The following is a 20,162-nucleotide window of genomic DNA, read 5'->3' as shown; positions in this document are numbered from 1 at the left end:
ATTCGCTCGCCACGCCGAGCCGCGGGGCTTTGAGGGGCAGTGGGCGTGGTCAGGGAGTTTGACGAGCCGCAGGCAGAGAGCTGCCAGTCTCGAACCCCGGACCCGCGGCGCCCGAGGCGGAGGTGAGGCCAGGCCCGGGCCGTGGGGTCGCTTAGCCGCCCGGTCTCGGGTCTTCCCTCGCGGTTCCCTGCCTTCCCCTCCGCGGGGCGGAGATTCGCTGTTGGCGCGGCTCTGCTGCCGCTTGGCGGGAGGACCCGAAGGTAGTAAAGCGCGACCTGATTGGGCCCTGCCGGGTACTGACGCTCGCTCCGTCTATTGAACGGCTTGCGGCCTCGGAAGGGACTTTTGCATTAAAAACGGTGGGTGAGTTGGTGGCACTCTGGTTACCGCGCTTGAGTGCTCGCAGGAGAGTAAGATAGAATGCTGAGAGGACTGAACCGCCTCGCTTAAATGGTCGGTTCTTATTCCAGCCTGTTTCTCGCTCGTGATTATTTGACTGATAGTTAAGTGAGGGTAAAGTCACATCTACATTTTGAAGTTCGTTTCTAATGGAAACACTTAAAGCAGTAATGCAGATTCCTCCAGTAATGGGGAGTGTCAATATGTATTGAATTCTTGCACTTGGCAAACAACACAAAGTTATCTTCAAGTATTTTACACTTAATACTAACTAAAAGTCTTGTGGCCGAGTCTGTTTTCACTGCAGAAAAAGCACGGCCAAAGGGGTAAAAGGTAAATGGGGATCTCGAATACTGAGCCCTGTACATACCTGAATATTCACGTACTGTTGTAAAAAGTGGTAGAAAATAGCAAATGTTGAGGTTAGGCCTCCTGGTATGTATCCAAAAGAACTGAAAGCAGATTGTAGACAACAGCATCCATTCTCTTGTTATGCATTTGGCCTATTGATAGAACACGTTTCAGCTGACCACAATGCTTTCTAGGTTGCCAGCTAATTTTGTGAGTAGATGACAATTTGTTTTTCAACCATAAAAACGAGTGACCATTATTTAGAGCAAAAATTTCATATAAACTTCATATAAACCTAAGTGTAAATCTGCGAGACCCTTGAAATGTTACATATACCTTATGGTGAAGAAGTACCATCAAGAGCTAGCCTCTGACTAGAATAGAAGGCAGAGATGAAACCCAGGACAAGGCAAGCAGATTGCAGTTACCCATATTACACATGAACAGTTGAGGGTAAGGAATTTGGCTTGCTGAAAGTCAATTAACTAAGAAAAAAAATGAGTAAAAAGCTAGATTAATACAAACTCATTCTGCAAGGAAACGTGCACCCGAGGGAAGTCCCGGGCAAACTATTGTGGGCAGTGATCCTGTAGAAGTCTAACCAAAATAGGGCTGTGCCAGAGCCTGCCACTTTGGTGCATATTTAGGGAACCCCAAGTTGCTTCAGTCGTGTTCAACTCTGTGCTACCCCAAGGACTGTAGCCTGCCTGGCTCCTCTGTCCTTGGGTGTTCTCCAGGCAATACTGGAGTGGGTTGCCATGCCCTCCTCCAGATCTTCCCAACCTAGGGATCGAACCAACATCTCCCACATTGCAGGTGGATCCTTTACCTTCTGAGCCTTCAAGGAAGCAGGGAGTTAAGCCAGAGATAATGGGAACATCTCAGAAAGAGTGGCCACTTTTAGGCAGAAATATTCAGACTTGTAGTAATACTTGTTGTGGCAAGTATTAAAAATAGGCATTCAAATCTGTCAGCAAGAAAGGAACCGTGGCGGCGGGGGGGGGGGGGGGGGGTGGTTTATACTTCCACCCTATTCAGCTCTACAACTTGCTGAGGTGAGCTTTGACCCTAACTTCTTTGAAAGCAATGAGGTTCAAAAGGCATTACTGTGAATGGCAACATGTAAACAACACACAGTCTTTTCAATAATTTTTATTTATTGACTGTGATAGTCCCACAAGAATACTAAATTCAGTAAGTTTTTTATTCAAAAACTTGGGTCTGCCCATCTACTTCGCAATCTTTAGCATGAAGCTGCCAGTATTCAGTATCAGAATTTGTTGCAACCTGTGTGCTGAGTCACAGCACTGTGCTGTGCTTAGTCACTCAGTTGTGTCTGACTCTGCGACCCCATGGACTGTAGAATTTTAAATAACAAATTCCTGGTTATTTAAAAAATTTTTGGAAAAGCAACATATGAACAGGACGGTACCAGTTGCAGCTGCTTCCTGGGAGAGGGGGAAATCTGTGGCAGACCCAAGGTTTCCACCTGTCTGCCCAGCACAAGTGACTCCTCAAGGGACAGAGAACCACCAGCAGGGCTCAGTGGAGTGAAGCTTCTTGTGCAACCAGTGGTTACCCTTGGAAACTTTACTAGCACACTCAGACTTTATCCTTAGCATTTGAAGTCACCTCATCTAGGCCTTTAGTCTACCAAATACCGTCTCCACCAAAATGCTAGTCACAGGCCTTTACACTGGAGGCCTCCATCAAAGACCAGTTGCAATTACATACTCTGATCTGCTTTGTTCACAATACCCAGAATAGGTCTTGGCCCATAGCAGGTATGCTATTATTTTTTTTAACGAACATTAAAGCCAGCATCTTAGTACCATATACATATCAAGTATCAGTATTTTCATTTTGATCTAAATTACAGTGACCATACAGTATTATCAAAATGATCCAATAGCACTACTAAGTGCCCACTACTCACTGTGTATAAACTGTTTATAAACTGTTATGTACTGGGTATAAACTCCAGTAACTATCATCAACTTAAGAGTTAGGCTAGACTTAGCAACTAAACCACCACCACAGATAAAGAAATTGAAGTTAAGAACTGGTCAGAAATCATTTAGGATGGGGATTTGAATCTAGGCTCTTATTAACTAGGCTCCACTCCTAAGCCACTTACTTCAGTGTGATTTGTAAGACAATTCAACACAATTAACAATAGTATTAAACTGAATTATAAATGATACTGCTCCTTGTACTATAGTCACCATGGGTTTAGGGCTAAGTATTTGAGAACTTATAATACGCCAAGTATTTGGTCAGACCCCAGGAATATGGTGGAAACCAAGATGGACTTTATGGGCAGGGGCAGGTAGGCAAGCTCACAAGAAACTACTGAATGTGCTCCTAAGTATGAGGGCATTACAAGCTGCTATAGAAATCCAGAATAAGAGCACTGGGGAGGGAAGATGGCACTTAATAGAAACGTGGGAAAGTATATAGATGGCAGGGGGCATTGTAGGTTAAGTGATGGCATTCAGAGGTCCGACCAGCCAGAAAGCAAGCTGCCGTCTTAGAATGGTCTCAAATATCTACCCCAGCCCTGCACACAAACTTAAGGCCACTTCTCTGCAGCTTCACCTTGCTTTCCCCACAAACCTTTAAACATACCCCTCCCCAGGGCCTTTGCACTTGCTCTCCCTCTGCCTGAAATCCTCTGCATCCAAACATGTACAGGTGACCTTTGTATAATAAAGGAGTTAATCTGAATAATTTATAGAGGGCCCTCCACATCCACAAATTCAACCATGTAGTAATATAGTATCCACTACTGAAAATACCTGTGTATAAGGGGACCCATGTAGTTCAAACCCATGTTACTCAAAAGGTTGACTGTAACAACCATGTTACCTCCTGCAGCCCTTTCAGGTCTTCTGTAGTTAGTCTCGCGAGCTCCATCTGAAATTATGTCCTCCACTCACAGTACATACACACGCCTTACCTATTTCCCTTGTCTTTTCCCTCTAGCAATTACGCTTTTACAACATATTTGTTGAATTTCCTTTATTAGGAGGCTGGATTTTACAGAATATGGAATATTAAAAAATGAAATTTACACAGAGGCTAAAACAGTGTTTTGGTTTTTTTTTTTTTTTTCATTTATTTTTATTAGTTGGAGGCTAATTACTTTACAGTATTGTAGTGGTTTTTGTCATACATTGACATGAATCAGCCATGGATTTACATTAAAACAGTGTTTTGAAATAAGCATTAAGAGTGAATCCAAGGCAAATACCTTTAAGATTTCTGGAAAATGAGGTATCTGCAAACATTCAGAGCTGATCAACAGGAAGAATTCCTAGCTCCTACTAGGCTATTAATTTTGCTACAATGACATTTCTCCCTATATGAAAACTTTCCCATCACCTCCAATACTTTCAAAATTCTAACAATCTAGCATCATTGTGTCCTTTAAATTCCTTCTTATAGCTCACTGTGCTACATTCAGCAGCAACATTTAACATGCTGAAGAATGGTCCCTTTGTGCCAAATTTTGATATACATTCTCAGTAAGTCTCTAATCCTAACTCCCTCCTGAAATGGCCTAATCTCTTTGAATACTTCTACTGTTACAAGAGGACACTAAATCTCAAGAGATACTTGACTTTCCAGTTTACATGGCCAAAAAGGTACATATGAGGCTCCTTGTTTAGGGCTATGCATATGTGATGGAATATTAATTCACTACCTGAACTATTGCTTCATCTATCATTTTACACTACCCACTTCATAGGTCTGGGAGAATTAAACCACCAGCATTATCCCACTGACCCAACTCCTATGCCAATGCAGATCCATAGCTGCTACAAGTTATGTGAGAACAGCTGGCCTCACTAGACGCACTTGTGTGTGTGCACTGCAGAGGGATCTAGTTGGTGTGGGTCAGTTAGAACACCAGCATCAGGGGGCACTCTGGCTTCACTGGCTTGTACCTGTAGTTTTCAACCTAGAAAAATAAATGTTTCAAAATTACCTTCTTGAATAGAAAATTTGTACACGTGTTCCATCATCTAGATTTTTTCCCACCATCAGAGGTGACCAAAGTACCCAAACTGCCTTGTATTTTTGAACACACTAGGTGGGACCCCCAGAGGAACCTAAAAATCAGGCCTGAAAGTACTGTCAAACCAAAGGTCAAGTTTAAATTTAATGACTTTGATATTAACTACACACATACTGGTAAGTGCTAAGACTTAAAATCTTCCGGTTCAGTTGTGACTCCAGACAGGATCCAGAGAGGAGTTCTAAAAGTCTCTTCTCTGGGTTTTATGGAGACTTCCTCTACCCTCCTGTGTTAGCCTCTTAAGGCACTGCGTCAGCCTTAAAAGGGCACTGGAAAGGGCGATCTGGGTTCCTCACAGGGCTCTCTACGAGTTCCTGCACTCCTCTTAATATCCGTGGACCTCAGCAGTTTCTTTAGCCAAGTCCTAAAACCCACTAGAAGCAGCTGTTCTGCTGGGTGAAGACAGTAAACGTCCATTTCTTTTAAAAGCCTGATCTGAGCCTTTGCATGGAAAATACGAGCTTGGGAACCCTCCGGTCACCATTAGCCACGTGCTCAGGCCTGGGTCATCTTACTTTCACTTAAGGACAGGGTTGTAAGGAACAGGCGGGGCATTTTGGGTAATCTTTACCTGAGATGGCATTTGCAGTTGAGCAGGGGGTGGAAAGTTCCACGCTGATGCAATCTGCCTGGAGTATTGGGGTGGGGCTTAAAGTTCACTTTTGTTTTCCCCAAAGTCAGGTGGTTCAGCAAGGGCCCTTGAGGTAGACATCTTCTTTTTCTAGGCCTGAGGACTCCTTCATTCCAGATCCTGAAAAGGATGGGAAAAGGGTGCCGTATCTCTCTGGCTACTTCCTGTTGGATAGGGGCAACAGTTTTGGGGTCTGGAACAGAGGATTGTTATAGGGCCCAGGGTTTCATTTTTCCAATGTTGAGGTGAGGCTCTCAAGAAGAATGGCCTTGACTTGGTCTTGAGAGATGGCCTGAATCTGGTCTTGGAGAAAACTTTGTAAGAGACTGAAGAAACAGGTCCAAATAAAAGTACTTATGGCTCCAAGAAAGGGAGTAACCACGGGAGGGCCAGTTGGAACAGGCTGTGGAGAGTCGAAAGATTTTATAACTCTTCTGATTCTGTCTCTAAGTTCTCTGACCTTACCCTGGACTATGCCTGTTTCGCTAACAAAAGAGCAGTAGAGTTCTCCCAGGAAAAGGCAGGTTCCTCGCTTTTCTGTGGTGAGAAGGTCCAGGGCTCGTCTATCCTGTAGGGCCACAGAAGCCAGTGAGTTCATTTGTCTTTGGACTGCAGCAAAGAACTCCACCACCAGTTCCACGTCCTCATTAAGTTCCCGGGACAGTGTGCAGTAGAAATGGGCCGAGGTCGAGATGCCCCTGATGCTGGTGCCGAGCCGCCGCTGTGCCAGTCCCAACCAGGAGGGGGGCCGGGACAGCCCGTTTTTTCCTGTGGGAATGTTTCACCTGGGGATCGACTGCTTGTTCTATCTCTTTGTCTTTTAGGATGGTAAGACCTTGGTCACAAAGACCAAGATGCAAGGTCCAGGGGGCTTGGGGGGGAAGACATGAGTAGGCGTAGGTCCCTCGGAGAGTGAAGATTCCCAGGCTGGTGCAATTCCTTGTGCTTCCCAGAGAACCCAAGTGGAACAGAAGGAGGGTGGAGTCTGTGAGGCTGGGACTAGAGTAGTTGACACAGGTTAGGTTTGAAGGGGCTGAGAGGAGGATATTGTCAGAGACTGGCCCAATGAGTCGTGTGGCATTTTGTTGGGGAGGGAAGGTATAGTTGCCCTGTGACAGCCACAATGTGTAGTGACGGAGACTGCGACATGCATATCCAGCACTGCAATGTGTGTTCTCGAAGAATTGGAAGGAGTTAAGGAGGATAAGATGTCCGTTGTCAGAGGGAGGAGCCGTAATTGGGAAAGGAGGTCTGGGCGTCTATAGGGCTCAGGGGTCGCCTGTAACTGGGAGATTCGGGTTTTTATAACCTGTTCTTGATTCTTTTTACAATCAGGTTTCTTATAAGCTGTTCTTGGTTCTTTTTACGCTGTTGATCTTGCGCCCCTCCCCCGTCTGAGTACCCCCAGTGGGTAGTGGGATAGAAACAGATGTCTTTCCCATTTGGCTTATAGCAACTGCTCACAGCACTCCCTGTCTTCTGTACCTTAACAGTGAACAGGGATTTGGACTTCCCTGCCCCGATGTTCATGGTGCATGGCTTAGGGGCCGTGTTATAGCATGAGGAATGGACAAAGGAATGAATTTCATCACAGGGGCAGGAACTAGCCAGAAGGCCGGGGAGTGTAGCAAGGATAAGGAACAGGGGAGTCATGGGTCTGGTAGTTAGACAATGAGGAAGAAATAGAATCCTGACAGCGTAGGTGGCATTGACAGAGACGGAGGATGGATGACCAGTCTAGAGGGGAGACAGTTGTTAGGACTATAGCAAGGGCTAAGGTTAAGAGTGTGGTTATGGCTAGAGAGATGGGGAGAGGCCAATCTGGCGAGAGGCGGAAGGCCCCAAATTTGTGGTAGCTTGAATCTGGGGAAGACGAATTGGATGTAGAATGATGTAGAGGACGAGAGTAAAGAAATAAATTTCGTCTAGAGTTAGGTTGTAGAAGGTTCCCTTAAGCCACAGTTCAGACACCAGCGTGGTCAGGTCCTCGAAGGTTTCTGTCAGGGCGCTAGTCCAGAGGTCTTGTAGTAGTCACGTCAGGAGCAGCTGTAGGTTGAAGAGTGTCCAGGTCATTCAGTGTCTTCTTGGATGATCGACAGAGGTTGTCGCTGGGTGATTTTTAAGGAGGTGGGCCCTGTGAGGGAGACCTGATAGGCATCAGTTAAGGAGGGCAGTACAGGATTGGAGGCAACCCTTTTTAGGCGAGAGGTGTACCCAGGAAACAACCTTTTTGAGCTTAGCTGCAGTTGGGATAAGGAGGATGATTCTGAATGGTCCCTGCCACTTTGGGGTTAGGTCACCCTGGGGATCTTCAGACAGATAGACCATGTCCCCAGTTTGTAGAGGGGGCGAGGGGGCTTGGGGGTTAGGAGCGGGCAAGTTGTGGCTGACGTATTTCCAGAAGGCACTGTGGATTTCTGCTAGCAGAGGGGAGTGTAGGGAGTTTGGTATGGGAGGAGGTTTAGGGGGAAGTCTGGGAGGGTTTATGGGTCTTCCATACGTAAGGCTTTTCTGGGCAAAGCTTGCACTTTTAGAATGACTGGCAAAAGTTTAGTCCAATCTAGATGCACCTCAAGGGATAATTTGGTAAGAGTTTCTTTAATTATCCTGTTCATCCTTTCTACCTTCCCTGAGAAAGGGGACAATATGGAATGTGAAATTTCCAGGGGATCTCTAAGAATTGGACAAGTTGTTGGGTGACCTTGGACATGCATTCTGGGCCATTATCAGACTGTAGATGGCGGCAAGCCAAAGCTGGGCTGATTTCTGTGAGGAGGACCTGGGCCACAGTGTGGGCTCTTTTGTTTGTGGTGGGAAATGCTTCTACCCATCCCGAAGAGGTGTCTGCAAGGACCAGGAGACATCTGACTCTCCAAACTGGGGGCATATGTCTATCTGCCAATCCTGTGCTGGGAGACTGCCTCGCATCTGATGGGTTGGAAAGGATGTAGCTTTAAGGTTGGAATTGGGATTAGTTCGTTGACATGTCTGACAGGAGTGGGTAAGGTCATCTAAATATTTTTGGTTGGCAGCTGATATGGGGAAGTAGTTGTGGATGAACTGCTGGAGTACCTTGGATGAAGGATGGAAGAGTGAGTTTAGACAGGAGAGAATTTCTCTGGTGGGAGGGTCGGGTGGAGTCAGGGCTAAAATGGCAGGGGACTGGGGGCAGGGATAGGACAGGGCTACCGCCTTTGCCTTGTGGTCTGCAGCATTGTTGTAGGCTGATAGACTTCCCTTTTGATGTCCCCTGCAGTGGAGGATGGCAGCTCTGTCATCTGTAAGAGTGTGGCCTCTAGAAGTTTGTGGATGAGGTCGGAATTAATAATGGGGGATCCCTTCTGGGTGAGGAACCCTCTTTTCTTCCGTATCAGGATGTTTGAGTGAAGTATGTCATAGGCATATTTGGAGTCTGTGTAGATGTTAACTCTTAGATGTTTAGTCAGGGTCAAAGCTCTGGTGAGGGCTACTAGTTCCGCCTGTTGGGAGGTGGTGTGAGGTGGCAGAGGTGAGGCGTCAATTATCTGTGTCTCGTGGCTGTGTTGAAGGTTTCCCTGGATGACGGCATATCCTGCCGCAAAGGGTGGGGATTTTTGAGAGCTGCCATCAATGAACCAGTATGGGGTGTCAGGGTCTAAGATGGGCTGATCTGTCAAGTGTTGGAAGGGCTTTTGGGCAAGATCCACTGATGTAGGGGAAGGTCTGCTGTAGAAGGTGTGGGTAATAAACTGGCAGGGTTAAGGGGAGCGCAGGGAGAGAATGAGAGTTGAGGATCGGGGAAAAAGGCATGCAGAACCTGTATCCTGGAAGGGGGAAGGGAGAGTAAAGCCCAGTGAGACAGCAGGTCTCAGAGGCTGTGTGCAGAGCAGACTGTCGAGGGGGCGTGTCTAGAGAATTTGTTCGCTTCGGGTACCAGGGCTGCAGTGGCAGCCACGGCTTGTATGTAGAGAAGCCACCCCTTGGTCGCCAGGTCAAGTGGTTTTGATAAACAGGCTCTAGGAGTCTAGGCAGCCCCAGCCTGCTGGCATAGAAGCCCCAGGGCCTGTCCTTGATTGGAATGGGCAAAGAGAAAAAATGGCCTGGTATAATTTGGTAGGTGGAGAGTTGGCACTCGGAGGAGGCTCTCGGTGAGCTGGCGAACGGGAGAAGCCAGTGGGGAGGAGTCAAAGAGAGGTTCACCTAGGGACCCTTTGGTTGCCTCATAAAGCGGCTTTGCAATGAGGGAGAAATTGGGGATCCAGATACAAAAAAAGTTTAGGAGGCTGAGGAGAGACACAAGTTCCTGTTTTGTTTTTGGGGGCAGGCAGTCAATTAAGGCCTGGATTCTGTCTGGAGGAATGGTTCTTCGTTGGTGGGATGGGGGAGTCCCAGGTAGGTGACGTTTGTCTGGGCTATCTGGGCGTTGGATCAGGACACCCGATAACCCCAAAGCCCCAGGGCCCTAAGGAGTTTGGCAGTATGCTAGAAGCAAAGCTTTCAGGTTGAGCCACAAAGAAGGAGGCCATTTGCATACTGAAGGAGGTGACTCGGGGCCAGGCCGCGTGTCTGCAGGCCCTTCTGTGAGGGTCTTCCCAAGAAAGCGGGGCTGTCCCTGAGCCCTTGGAGAACTGTCCACACTAGCTGCTGGGAAACATGAGTCTCGGGGTCTTGCCAGGTGAAGGCGAAGAGGGGTTGGGAGAGGGGATGGAGGGGGCTGGTGAAGAAGGCATCTTTAAGATCTAATACTGTGAAGAAGGCTGTAGTTGGGGGAATGGCGGACAGAAGGGTGTAGGGATTGGGGACTACTGGAAGGTTGGTGTGATGGCCTCATTGATTTTTCATAGGTCTTGGACCAGTCTCCAAGAGTTTGGTCTCCTTTTTACTGCCAGAAAGGGGGTGTTGTGTGGTGAATGTGTAGGAATTAAGATGGAGGCTTGAAGAAGACAGTCTGTGATATGCTTAAGTTCCTTGTGGGCCTCCGGGGTGAGAGAGTACTGTTGTTGGACGATTATAGCTGAGGGGTCCTTTAAGGTGATGTGGCCTGGGGTATGATACTTGGCTATGGATGGGTGACCAGTATCTCAGACTTGAGGGTCTACGGCAGGTAGGTCCAAGGGAAGATCAAGAGTAGGGGACAGGGATGGTCCAGGTGCCATCTGCATATATAACAGAGACTGCATTGAGAGGGGGTATCGTAATAGAGACCCCTAATTTGGATAACAAATCTCTCCCTAGGAGCGCCATGGGGCACTGAGGCATTATGAGAAATGAGTATGAGGGTCAAGTTTCCAAACTGACAGGGTAATGGGAAGCTGATTCTTGGGCTCAGGGGGACTCCAGAGACCCCGTTGATTGTGAGCTCTGAATTTTGGGTTGGACCAGTACTCTGGAGGTCACGAGAGAGAAGGTAGCTCCACTGTCTACTATGAGGGAGACCTTTCTCCCAGCCACTATCCCATCTAGCCTGAGTTCCGAGCTCGTGTCCGGGACATGGGTTCCGTCTCTGGAACAACTCTCGCAGGGTCGGGCTGGAGTTCTGGGAAGAGGTAGGGATAGTCCATCTTCCAGTGTCCCCAGTGGCCGCAGGGCGGGCCTGCTTTTGCCCAGTGTCCCGACCGGTTGCATCGGAAGCAGGGTCGGGGGCAGGGTTGGTTGTAAGCCCCAGTCTGGGATGACTTGGGCCAGGCTGATCTCTTCCCTTAATTGCTGCCACCAAAAAGGCCTTTCTCTCACAGTCTTTTTCTCCTATTATTGAACATTTTGAAGGCTACTTCTAGAAGGTGCCTTTGGGGAGGTTATAGGGCCCTTCTCTAGTTGTGTCTATAATGTCAGGGGCGGACTGGCTGATGAATTGAACATGGAGGTAAAGAAACCAGCAGGGGTGGTGATATGCAGGTTGTTATAATTTTGGACTGCCTCTGTGAGGCTCACCAAGAACAAGGCTGGATTTTCGTCCACCCCTTGGGTGATTTCCCTAATTTTATCGTAACTGACGTGGATATGAGCATTTTTCTGCATGCCCTCTAGGAGGCAGGTGGCCATATGATTAAGCCTCCTGATGCCTGGGTCACCAGGCTGGTATGTCCAGTGAGCTTCTAGTTGAGGCACTGACTCATCAGCAACTGGGTTGGTCCAGTCTTGGTTATGTAAGTGACTGGCGTGGGCTTTCACCGCTTGCCAGATACGGTTTTTTTTCATCTGGATTGAGAGTGGCATTTAGGATATGTCACTCCACGTGAGAGTTATAGGCCTGGGTAAGCCTCGGGAACCCTTTTCTGTACCTGGTAGAGTTTTCAGAAAATGATCCTAACTTTTCTTCTATCTGGCTCATGTCTGACAATGAAAATGGCATGTGGACTTGGGTGGGGCCCTCTGGTCCTGCCACCTCTCAGGGAAAACATGTGTTGAGTACCTGATCGCGTGGCGGGGGGTGGGGGGTGGGGGGTGGGGGTAGTCGCGGGGTTGAGAAAGGCTCAGGAAAGGTTTCGGAGTTAGTAGGTGAGTTCAGTGAGTGAGAAGGAGGGGGTTGACAGTGTGGCTGGTAGGGAGGGGACTGGCCCGCTGGGGTCGAACTCTGGGGGTGCAGAAGGTCACGCGTGTGGCTGGTTGAAGCAGAAGGGTCCTTTTGTTTGGGAGGCAAGGTGCACAGAAGGACCTCGTGGGTGGAACAGGACTTCCATAGGGAGCGCCTGCTCTGAAGGACCCAAAAGGCTTGGGCATAGGGGACCTCTGACCACTTGCCATCCCGTTTGAGGAAGCTGATAACATCCTGAAGAATGTAAAAGTCAAATGTGCCAAATTCAGGCCAGTGGTTTTGATTGTCTAATTAGTACCGAGGCCAGATCTGCATGCAGAGCCGTTCTAAGTGGCTAGCCTTGAGTTCAGTGAGTAAGAGTGGTTTGAGGTTTTTGAGGACGCAGGCCAGAGGTGAATCTTTCGGCATAGATTGGCCGGACCCCGTGATCAGGAGGCAAGCGGAGGGTCCTATTCCGAGCTTGGGTCATCACCCGTAGTCACAATAGGAGTTATGAAAAGAGAGCTCACTATCAAGGCAGAGCGACCCCACCGTCGCTTACAGAGTGGTATTAGGCCGGGGGTCCCCGGGACCAGAGAGGACAGTATACTAGGGTACCTCTAGAACACTATCCAGATCTTACCTTAATGTAGGGGCCGGAGTGAGTGAAATGTCGGATGCGGAGCAGTCGAATGGCAAGAGTTCCCTGTTCCGGAGGTCGTCAGAGAGAGAGAGAGAGAGAAACAAGAGAAGACACGAGTGCCTCGCCCTTTCCGGGGTTTCAGCACCAAAAAATGAAAGGAATAGTTCGGGAGGAGGCAAAGAAGAAAGGAAGACGACCTCAACGAAGACAGGTTACCTTTATTCAGGCAAGGAGGGGCGACAACAGGCCTAACGACCACGCTGAGCTGAGCACGAAGGGTCAGGGAGGCTGCGAATTTGGGTAGGGGGGTGGGTTGCGGAAGTGATACGGGAAGTTTTAGTCAGGCGGGGCGTTTTGGGTTAATCTTTAGCTGAGATGCCATTTGCAACTGAGCAGGGGGCGGGAAAGGTCCGGACGGCGGGGGTAAGTGTTTGGCTCAAGCCATTATCTTTTTCTAGGCCCGAGGACTCCTTCAAGAGTCATACCTGCGGTTAGTACTCAGGCCGCTGCAGCCGGCAGTCGCTGGAGATCAACTCCCCAGGCCCACGGTTCCACGGATCCGCTGTAGCCGCCGCAGTCTGGGTGGGGCCCGACCCCGCCACAAAGTAGCCGCGGCTGCACCCTGGGGAAGCAAAGCGCAAACTTGTAACCGCGCCCGAGTCGGCCAGCCTGGAAGCCTCCGGGCGACTCGGCGCGGCGCAGTGTACCTCGCGCGGCCCCGGGACGGGCACCGCCGCCCGCCCCTCCCAGGCCGCCGAGGGCTGCTCTACCCCTGCGTTCTGGCCGCCGGGAGCAGTGGCGCTCCAGGCGGGCAAAGCTCGAGGGGACGAGGGGCGAGCCCAGCCCCACCCGGCCCGCGGACCGGCCGGGTGCCCACCCCACCGCACAGACCGACACTCACCGCCCAATTCGGCAAGACTGAGGCCGGGGCGCGTGTGGCGCGCCAAGACAATGCGCGCGAGGCGGGGCGGGGCGCGAGCAGGGCATCCGGGGCGGGACGGCCCGGGCCGGGTAGCCAATCCCGGGAATCCTCCGGACGTGGGCGGGGCGGGCCGGGCCGCGGTCTCTGGCTAGTCCGGTTACTGCAGGTCTTTCCGTGGCGGCAGGACTAGGTACGCCTCCGCTGAGTGTTCTACTCAGATGCTCTAGGAGTCTTGGCGCGTTCCTAGGCCTTGGTGCTCGTGGATCTGGTTCTCTCGGCCAAGTGCCTTCCCTTGGACTGCCCTTAGAAGGCTCTGGCCGACCCCGAGATTCCCCTTCCCGTAGCTACACTTAGAGGCCAGAGCCACTTGAACAAGCTCACTCCATGGTCCCTCCTAAACCTGTAGGACCAGCCTTTCTTCATGCTCTCCGTTCACTCATTCACAGTGTTCAATAAGTAAAGTGGGGTGGGGAGCGGGCCGTGGGCGTGAAAGGGGAGGGTGTTGGTGGTGAGTGGGGGCGGGTGGGCAAAGAGGCACTATAAACCTTTCCTAGGTGACAGGTCTCAAACTTGGCAAACAATTAACTGGATTAAAATTGGAGTATATGCTAAAATGAGAACTTCTATTACAGTTTTGTCATCTGTTAAATTTAATTCTCAAAATATTTTTAATCATCCCCACATTATAGGTGGGGAAACCCAGACAAGTCCAGTAACTTTCCAAAGTCACAGAGTAGCAAACAAGTGGTGGATCTGGGATTTGAATGCGTTTTGAAGGCTGCTGCTGCTGCTGCTAAGTCACTTCAGTCGTGTCCGACTCTGTGCGACCCCAAAGGTGGCAGCCCACCAGGCTCCCCCGTCCCTGGGATTCTCCAGGCAAGAATACTGGAGTGGGCTGCCATTTCCTTCTGCAATGCATGAAAGTGAAAAGTGAAAGCGAAGTCGCTCAGTCGTGTCCTACTCTTCACCACTCCATGGATTGCAGCCCAACAGGCTCCTCTGCTCATGGGATTTTCCAGGCAAGAGTGCTGGAGTGGGTTGCCATTGCCTTAAGGACAGAGCCTCTCAAAACACCACACTACATTACTCTCCCCAGGTGGGTGCAGTGGGTGGAAGGAAAACAAATGGCGTAGGTTTGAATGGCTGACCAATGTATGCATCTCCAGTGGAGCTGGGAGTCTGCAGGCACAGAGAACAGCTTGTGATAGAGCCCTGAGATAGAATGGAAAGTGCTTGACCTGTTCATTGTAAGGACTGATGTTGAAGCTGAAACTCCAATATTTTGGCCACATGATGCAAAGAGCTGACTCATTTGAAAACACCCTGATGTTGGGAAAGATTGAAGGCTGGAGAAGGGGACAACAGAGGATGAGATGGTTAGATGGCATCACCGACTCAATGGACATGGGTTTGGGTGGACTCCGGGAGTTGGTGATGGACAGGGAGGCCTGGCGTGCTATGCGGTTCATGGGGTCGCAAAGAGTTGGACACGACTGAGCGATTCAGCTGAACTGACCTGTTAAGGACCCCAAAGTGCAAATAGAACTTAAGGACGTAGGAGCAGAGTGACCTGAGAAAAGCACGGGGCCACACCATGCAGGAGCTCCGGCAGACTTTGTGTTTTATGCTGAGAGCAAATGAAAAACTGTTCAAGCATTTTGTTTTTTATCTATTTTTTATTGGAGTATAGTTGATTCACAGTGTGTGTTAGATTCTGTCGTATACCAAAGTGGATCGGTTATCTATGTACATATATTGACTCTTTCTTGGATTCTTTTCCCACATAGGTCCACAGAGAATATTGAGTGGAGTGCCCTGTGCTATACAGTAGGCTGTTGTGCGACTGCGTGAGTGCTCAGTCGCTTCAGTCGTGTCTGTCCCTCCAACCCCGTGGACTGCAGCCCACCAGCCTCCTCTGTCCTGGGGATCCTCCAAGCAAGAATACTGACTTAAGAGGATTGCTGTGCTCTCCTCCAGGGGGTCTTCCTGACCAGGGATTGAAACTGTGTCTCATGTCTCCTGTATTGGCCAATTGCCCTTTCTAAAAATGGCCAATTGCCTGCACTTTCTAAGCAGCCCCCAAGTCCTCTGGACAAAAAAACTGCTGGGAAGTGATCTGCTTTCTCCACTCTCTTTGGGTTGGAATATATATCACATGCTCTTCTTTTATACTGTCTTGCACAGAAATGCATAAATCACAGTATCTTCCTCAGACCTTTTTTAATCTACTCTTCCCCCTTCAGTGTTGAAAAGTCATAATAAACCTGAAACCTCCCTAGTCTCTTCATTATATTTGTGTGGTAAAGCTCACAGTTGATGTTAGAAAAGAGACATCCATGTATAAAGAAAGATGTGGTACATGTTAAAAGTAAAATGGGGGAAGACCCAGAGGAATCAGGTGGAGAGGGAGGTGGGAGGGGGGATCGGGATGGGGAATACATGTAAATCCATGACTGATTCATGTCAGTGTATGACAAAAACCACTACAATATTGTTAGTAATTAGCCTCCAACTAATAAAAATAAGTGAAGGAAAAAAAAAAAGTAAAATGGATTTAACCAGCAACTTGAAAATGACCTGTAATGTATTTCTTTGTAATTTTTTGTGCTTGTATTGATATTTATTTGCAATTTAAAAAATAATTTGTTGTTGTTCATTCATTTGTTTATTCACTGTTTTATATCTCATTTTAGCCCAAGAAGAATTTGAATGTAGCTTACAAGAATATATTACAATTCTATTTTAAAAACACAGTGAGAAAATTGGATTGCAGGGAAATTAAGATAAAGTCTGGGACTGGTACAGAAACTATAACCCCCCATGACGCTCTGTTCACTTGCTGGAAAAAGGCCAAAAATTTTGCTCTGAGCTGCCTACTAGTCAATTCAAAAACTAGAAAATGGAAACAAATCAGACACTCAAGAGAAGCACAAAGATTCCTGAAGGAAATTTCCTCTGTGGATCTTCATAATGAGGGCACTGCAACCAACTTCCTCAATATCAAAAACCTAAAAATATATAATTCACATGTTCAAGATTTTTGACCCCCGGGCAGACAGTTTCCTAGTCAAGGTGATTTGACATGCTTAAACTTATTTAAAATAATTATTTTCTTCCAAGTCCTAATTATCATGTGATAGGAGGGTCATCAGGCCACATGCATCTGAGAACAAAATTGTACCTGATTAGGAAGCAAATAGGCTACACTCTATAACACTGAAATCAGTGATACAGATAGTACGATCTGAAAGAAAGATGTGGTAATTTGGGTTAATTCCCTGATCAAAGATTCATCATTAAGTTGAGTGTGTGTGTACAGTAGTAGATTTTTAAGACAACTAAATCTGTAACAACATTATAGAATTAGGAAGTTCTCAACAATAAAATCTTTAAAAAAATTTTTTTACATTAAAAAATTATTTATTTTAATTGGAGGCTAATTACTTTACAATATTGTGGTGGTTTTTGCCATACATTGACATGAATCAGCCACGGGTGTACATGTGTCCCCCTCATCCTGAACCCCCTCCCACCTCCCTCCCCACCCCATCCCTCTGGGTTGTCCCAGAGCACCAGCTTTGAGTGCCCTGCTTCATGCATCGAACTTGCACTGGTCATCTGTTTCACATATGGTAATACACCTGTTTCAATGCTATTCTCTCAAATCGTCCCACCCTTGCCTTCTCCCACAGAGTTTAAGTCTGTTCTTTACATCTGTGTCTCTTTTGCTGTCTTGCATATAGGGTCATCGTCACCATCTTTCTAGATTCCATATATATTTGTTAATATATTGAATTGGTGTTTCTCTTTCTGACTTACTTCACTCTGTATAATAGGTTCCAGTTTCATCTACCTCATTAGAACTGACTCAAATGCATTCTTTATAGCTGAGTAATATTCTGTTGTGTATATGTACCACAACTTCCTTATCCATTCATCTGCCGATGGACATCTAGGTTGCTTCTATATCCTAGCTATTGTAAACAGTGCTGCAATGAACATTGGGGTACACGTGTCTCTTTCAATTCTGGTTTCCTCGATGTATGTGCCCAGCAGTAGGATTGCTGGAACATATTTCCAGCTTTTTAAGGAATCTCCACACTGTTCTCCATAGTGGCTGCACTAGTTTGCATCCCCACCAACAGTGTAAGAGGGTTCCCTTTTCTCCACACCCTCTCCAGCATTTATCAACAATAAAATCTTAAGTCCAGAACAGCACATCAAAGTACAAATTTATTTTGATCTGAAGTCAATTCAATTGTTTAGAGTAAATATCAACTAAATATTTATTTAACAAGAATTTCATCCCCTGAGAACTTAAAGTGGCTTTTGAGGAAAGAATTAGAATGGCTTTTCTCTTTTTTAAAAAATAGCCAAAGAACTTTGAGCTCAATTCCTTTTCAGTGAGTCCATTAATTTCTCTGAGTATATAGAATTATTCTCAATTCTCCCTCTGACCTTTTCCTGTTGAAAAGCTAAAAAGTTAAGAATCCGCCTCTAATATTTGCCCTTCAGTCTCACTCTAACACTGCAGGTACAACTGAAATTTTGGGAATCAAAACAAAATCATCAAGAAGCCCTGAGTTCCTTCATTCTTAAATATTATCATAAAAATTTCCACATATAGAAGGAAGAGAATTCAACAAGTCCCTGTATACTTATCTTCCAGGTAACAACTGTCAACCAAAACTATCATTTATTTTGCATACTTCTTCCATTTATCTCCCTTTTAACTTGAAGTATTTGAAAGAAAACTCCAGATATTATGTCATTTCAGGCCTCAGTATTTCAGTATTAATGTCTTTTGTACCTGAAAACAATGCCAATATGGTTGCTAAGAAAATAAACAATAATTCCAAATTCATATTCAACATCTCCCCTTGTCTAAAAATGTCTATTTACAGTTTATTTGAATCGAGATTCAAACAGGTTTACTTATATTTAGTTATGTCTTCAAAGTTTAATGCTCTTTTAGTCTGGAAAAAAAATGCCCTCCTTTTTTTGTTATTGTTGTTCCAATGTTTTTAGGTTTTTAAGTAACAGTTTTGGAGATATTGGGCTTCTCTGGTGGCACAGACCATGAAGAATTTGCCCACAGTGCCGGAGACCTAAGTTCGATCCCTGGTTGGCAAAGATGCCCTGGAGAAGGGAATGGCAATCCACTCCAGTTTTCTTGCCTGGAGAATTCCATGGACAAAGGAGCCTGGCTGGCTACAATCCATAGCATCACGAAGAGTTGGACATGACTGAGTGACTAACACTAACTTTCTAACTTTGGAGGTATAATTCAGATGCCATAAAACTCACCTTTTTAAAGTGTGCAATTCAGTAATTTTTAGAGTTGTACAGACATCATCATTGTCTAATTTCAGAACATTTTCATCACTCTAAAGAGAGACTGACCCGCTGACAGTCACTCCCTGCCCCTCCTTCCCATGTCCTCTGGCAACCACTAGTTTACTTTCTGTCTCTATGGATTTGCCTAATTCTGGACATTTCACATAAATGGGGTGAATCAAGATGTGGTCTTTTGTTTCCGGCTTCATTTAGTGTAATGTTTTCAAGGTGGAACAAACAAGAGCAGTGCTATGCATTGGTGGACTTTATTCTTTTATGGCTGAGTCATATTCCACTGACTGGACTTACTAAATTTTGTTCACCTGTTTATTAGCTGGTGGACAGGTTAGTCATGCTGTGGTATGTTCCGCATGTTGGCTGATTGCTTCCTTCTGCTGGGTGTCTTTTTCCTGTTTTTCTCAAAAACCTGAGAGAAACTCACATTCTTGAAAACTTGTTTGTCAGACTTTAATGTGTGAAAGAACTACCTGAAATACTTGCTAAAATGCAGAATTCCAGGCCCATCAGCAGAGAGTCTGATGTAGTCTGGTGAGGGGCCCAGGAAACTGCATTTTTTTTAACCCACCAGTTGATTCTTATGCAAGTACTCTGAGAATATGCTTGAGAAGCTCTACTAGGTGCCCCTAAATCTTGATTTTAATAGCACTTGACATAAAACAAAAGTCATAACAGCAACTGGGAGATTATTGACTAACACTTTGAAAAAATAAAGTTGGAAATATTACTATAGAGTTACTAGAAAGAGCCTAAGTGAATACCTTGGATGATGTCTTCTGGGTTGGATTTAGACATTCACAGGAGTGATGGCCAGGAGAACTGAGCTGTGTATGTTAATTAGCCACCCTGGAGTAAGTGAAGTAGCCAAATTTAGTTTTAAACACAGTGGAAGTTAAATAGCCTCTAAGAATTAAATTACTCCACGGATCTTTACAGTATTGACCTCAACATTTACAAATGCACTCAGCCTGATTAATTAGAGTACTTCTGATGCGGGAAATTTCAATTCTTAATCTGAAGCCACTTTCTCTTAGGTGACCAAAGCCAAAGTAGGTTGTAAATATTCTGAGAGCTCCCCTTTCCTCTAGAAATAGGCTATAGCCATATACAACCACACGTGCTTCAACACTTTTTCATGATCTTTTTCACTATGTAAATATTGCATTGTAAACACCCCGAACTCCTGAAGAGGGGTTTTCCCTTAATTCAATGACAAGGATTTTCTTCCACTTAATAGATGAGTGATGTGAGCAGGGTCTTACTGGTTCTCAAGCAGGCAAAGGAGCT

General features: G+C 46.6%; 2 long non-coding RNA genes and 1 other non-coding gene across 10 annotated transcripts; 1 reads left to right on the top strand and 2 right to left on the bottom strand.

The window, feature by feature from the left end:
- Positions 1-33: 33 nt before the first annotated feature.
- LOC139032007 (uncharacterized) lies at positions 34-15,798 on the top strand. Of its 3 annotated transcripts, none has more exons than XR_011484543.1 (4): positions 34-122; positions 12,609-12,809; positions 13,057-13,146; positions 15,308-15,798. It is a non-coding gene; the product is annotated as an uncharacterized lncRNA (long non-coding RNA). The 3 variants fall into 3 exon arrangements; XR_011484542.1 differs by adding an exon at positions 14,210-14,616 and having other exon boundaries at positions 12,609-13,146; XR_011484541.1 differs by having other exon boundaries at positions 12,609-13,146.
- On the bottom strand, positions 3,757-13,609 carry LOC110142222 (uncharacterized). Of its 6 annotated transcripts, none has more exons than XR_011484538.1 (5): positions 13,500-13,609; positions 13,084-13,220; positions 12,599-12,661; positions 5,403-7,609; positions 3,757-4,714 (listed from the first exon to the last, which is right to left on the bottom strand). It is a non-coding gene; the product is annotated as an uncharacterized lncRNA (long non-coding RNA). The 6 variants fall into 6 exon arrangements; XR_011484539.1 differs by having other exon boundaries at positions 5,403-7,596; XR_002315268.2 differs by lacking the exon at positions 12,599-12,661 and having other exon boundaries at positions 13,500-13,608.
- Positions 4,979-5,101, bottom strand: LOC139032102 (small nucleolar RNA SNORA26). The gene has a single exon (XR_011484647.1). It is a non-coding gene; the product is annotated as a small nucleolar RNA SNORA26 (small nucleolar RNA).
- Positions 15,799-20,162: the final 4,364 nt, after the last annotated feature.

This window comes from Odocoileus virginianus, chromosome 29 (genome assembly GCF_023699985.2).
Source record: "Odocoileus virginianus isolate 20LAN1187 ecotype Illinois chromosome 29, Ovbor_1.2, whole genome shotgun sequence".
NCBI classification, from domain to species: domain Eukaryota; kingdom Metazoa; phylum Chordata; class Mammalia; order Artiodactyla; family Cervidae; genus Odocoileus; species Odocoileus virginianus.
The sequence above is the reverse complement of the archived record's forward strand: the minus strand, read 5'-3'. Positions and strand labels throughout refer to the sequence as shown.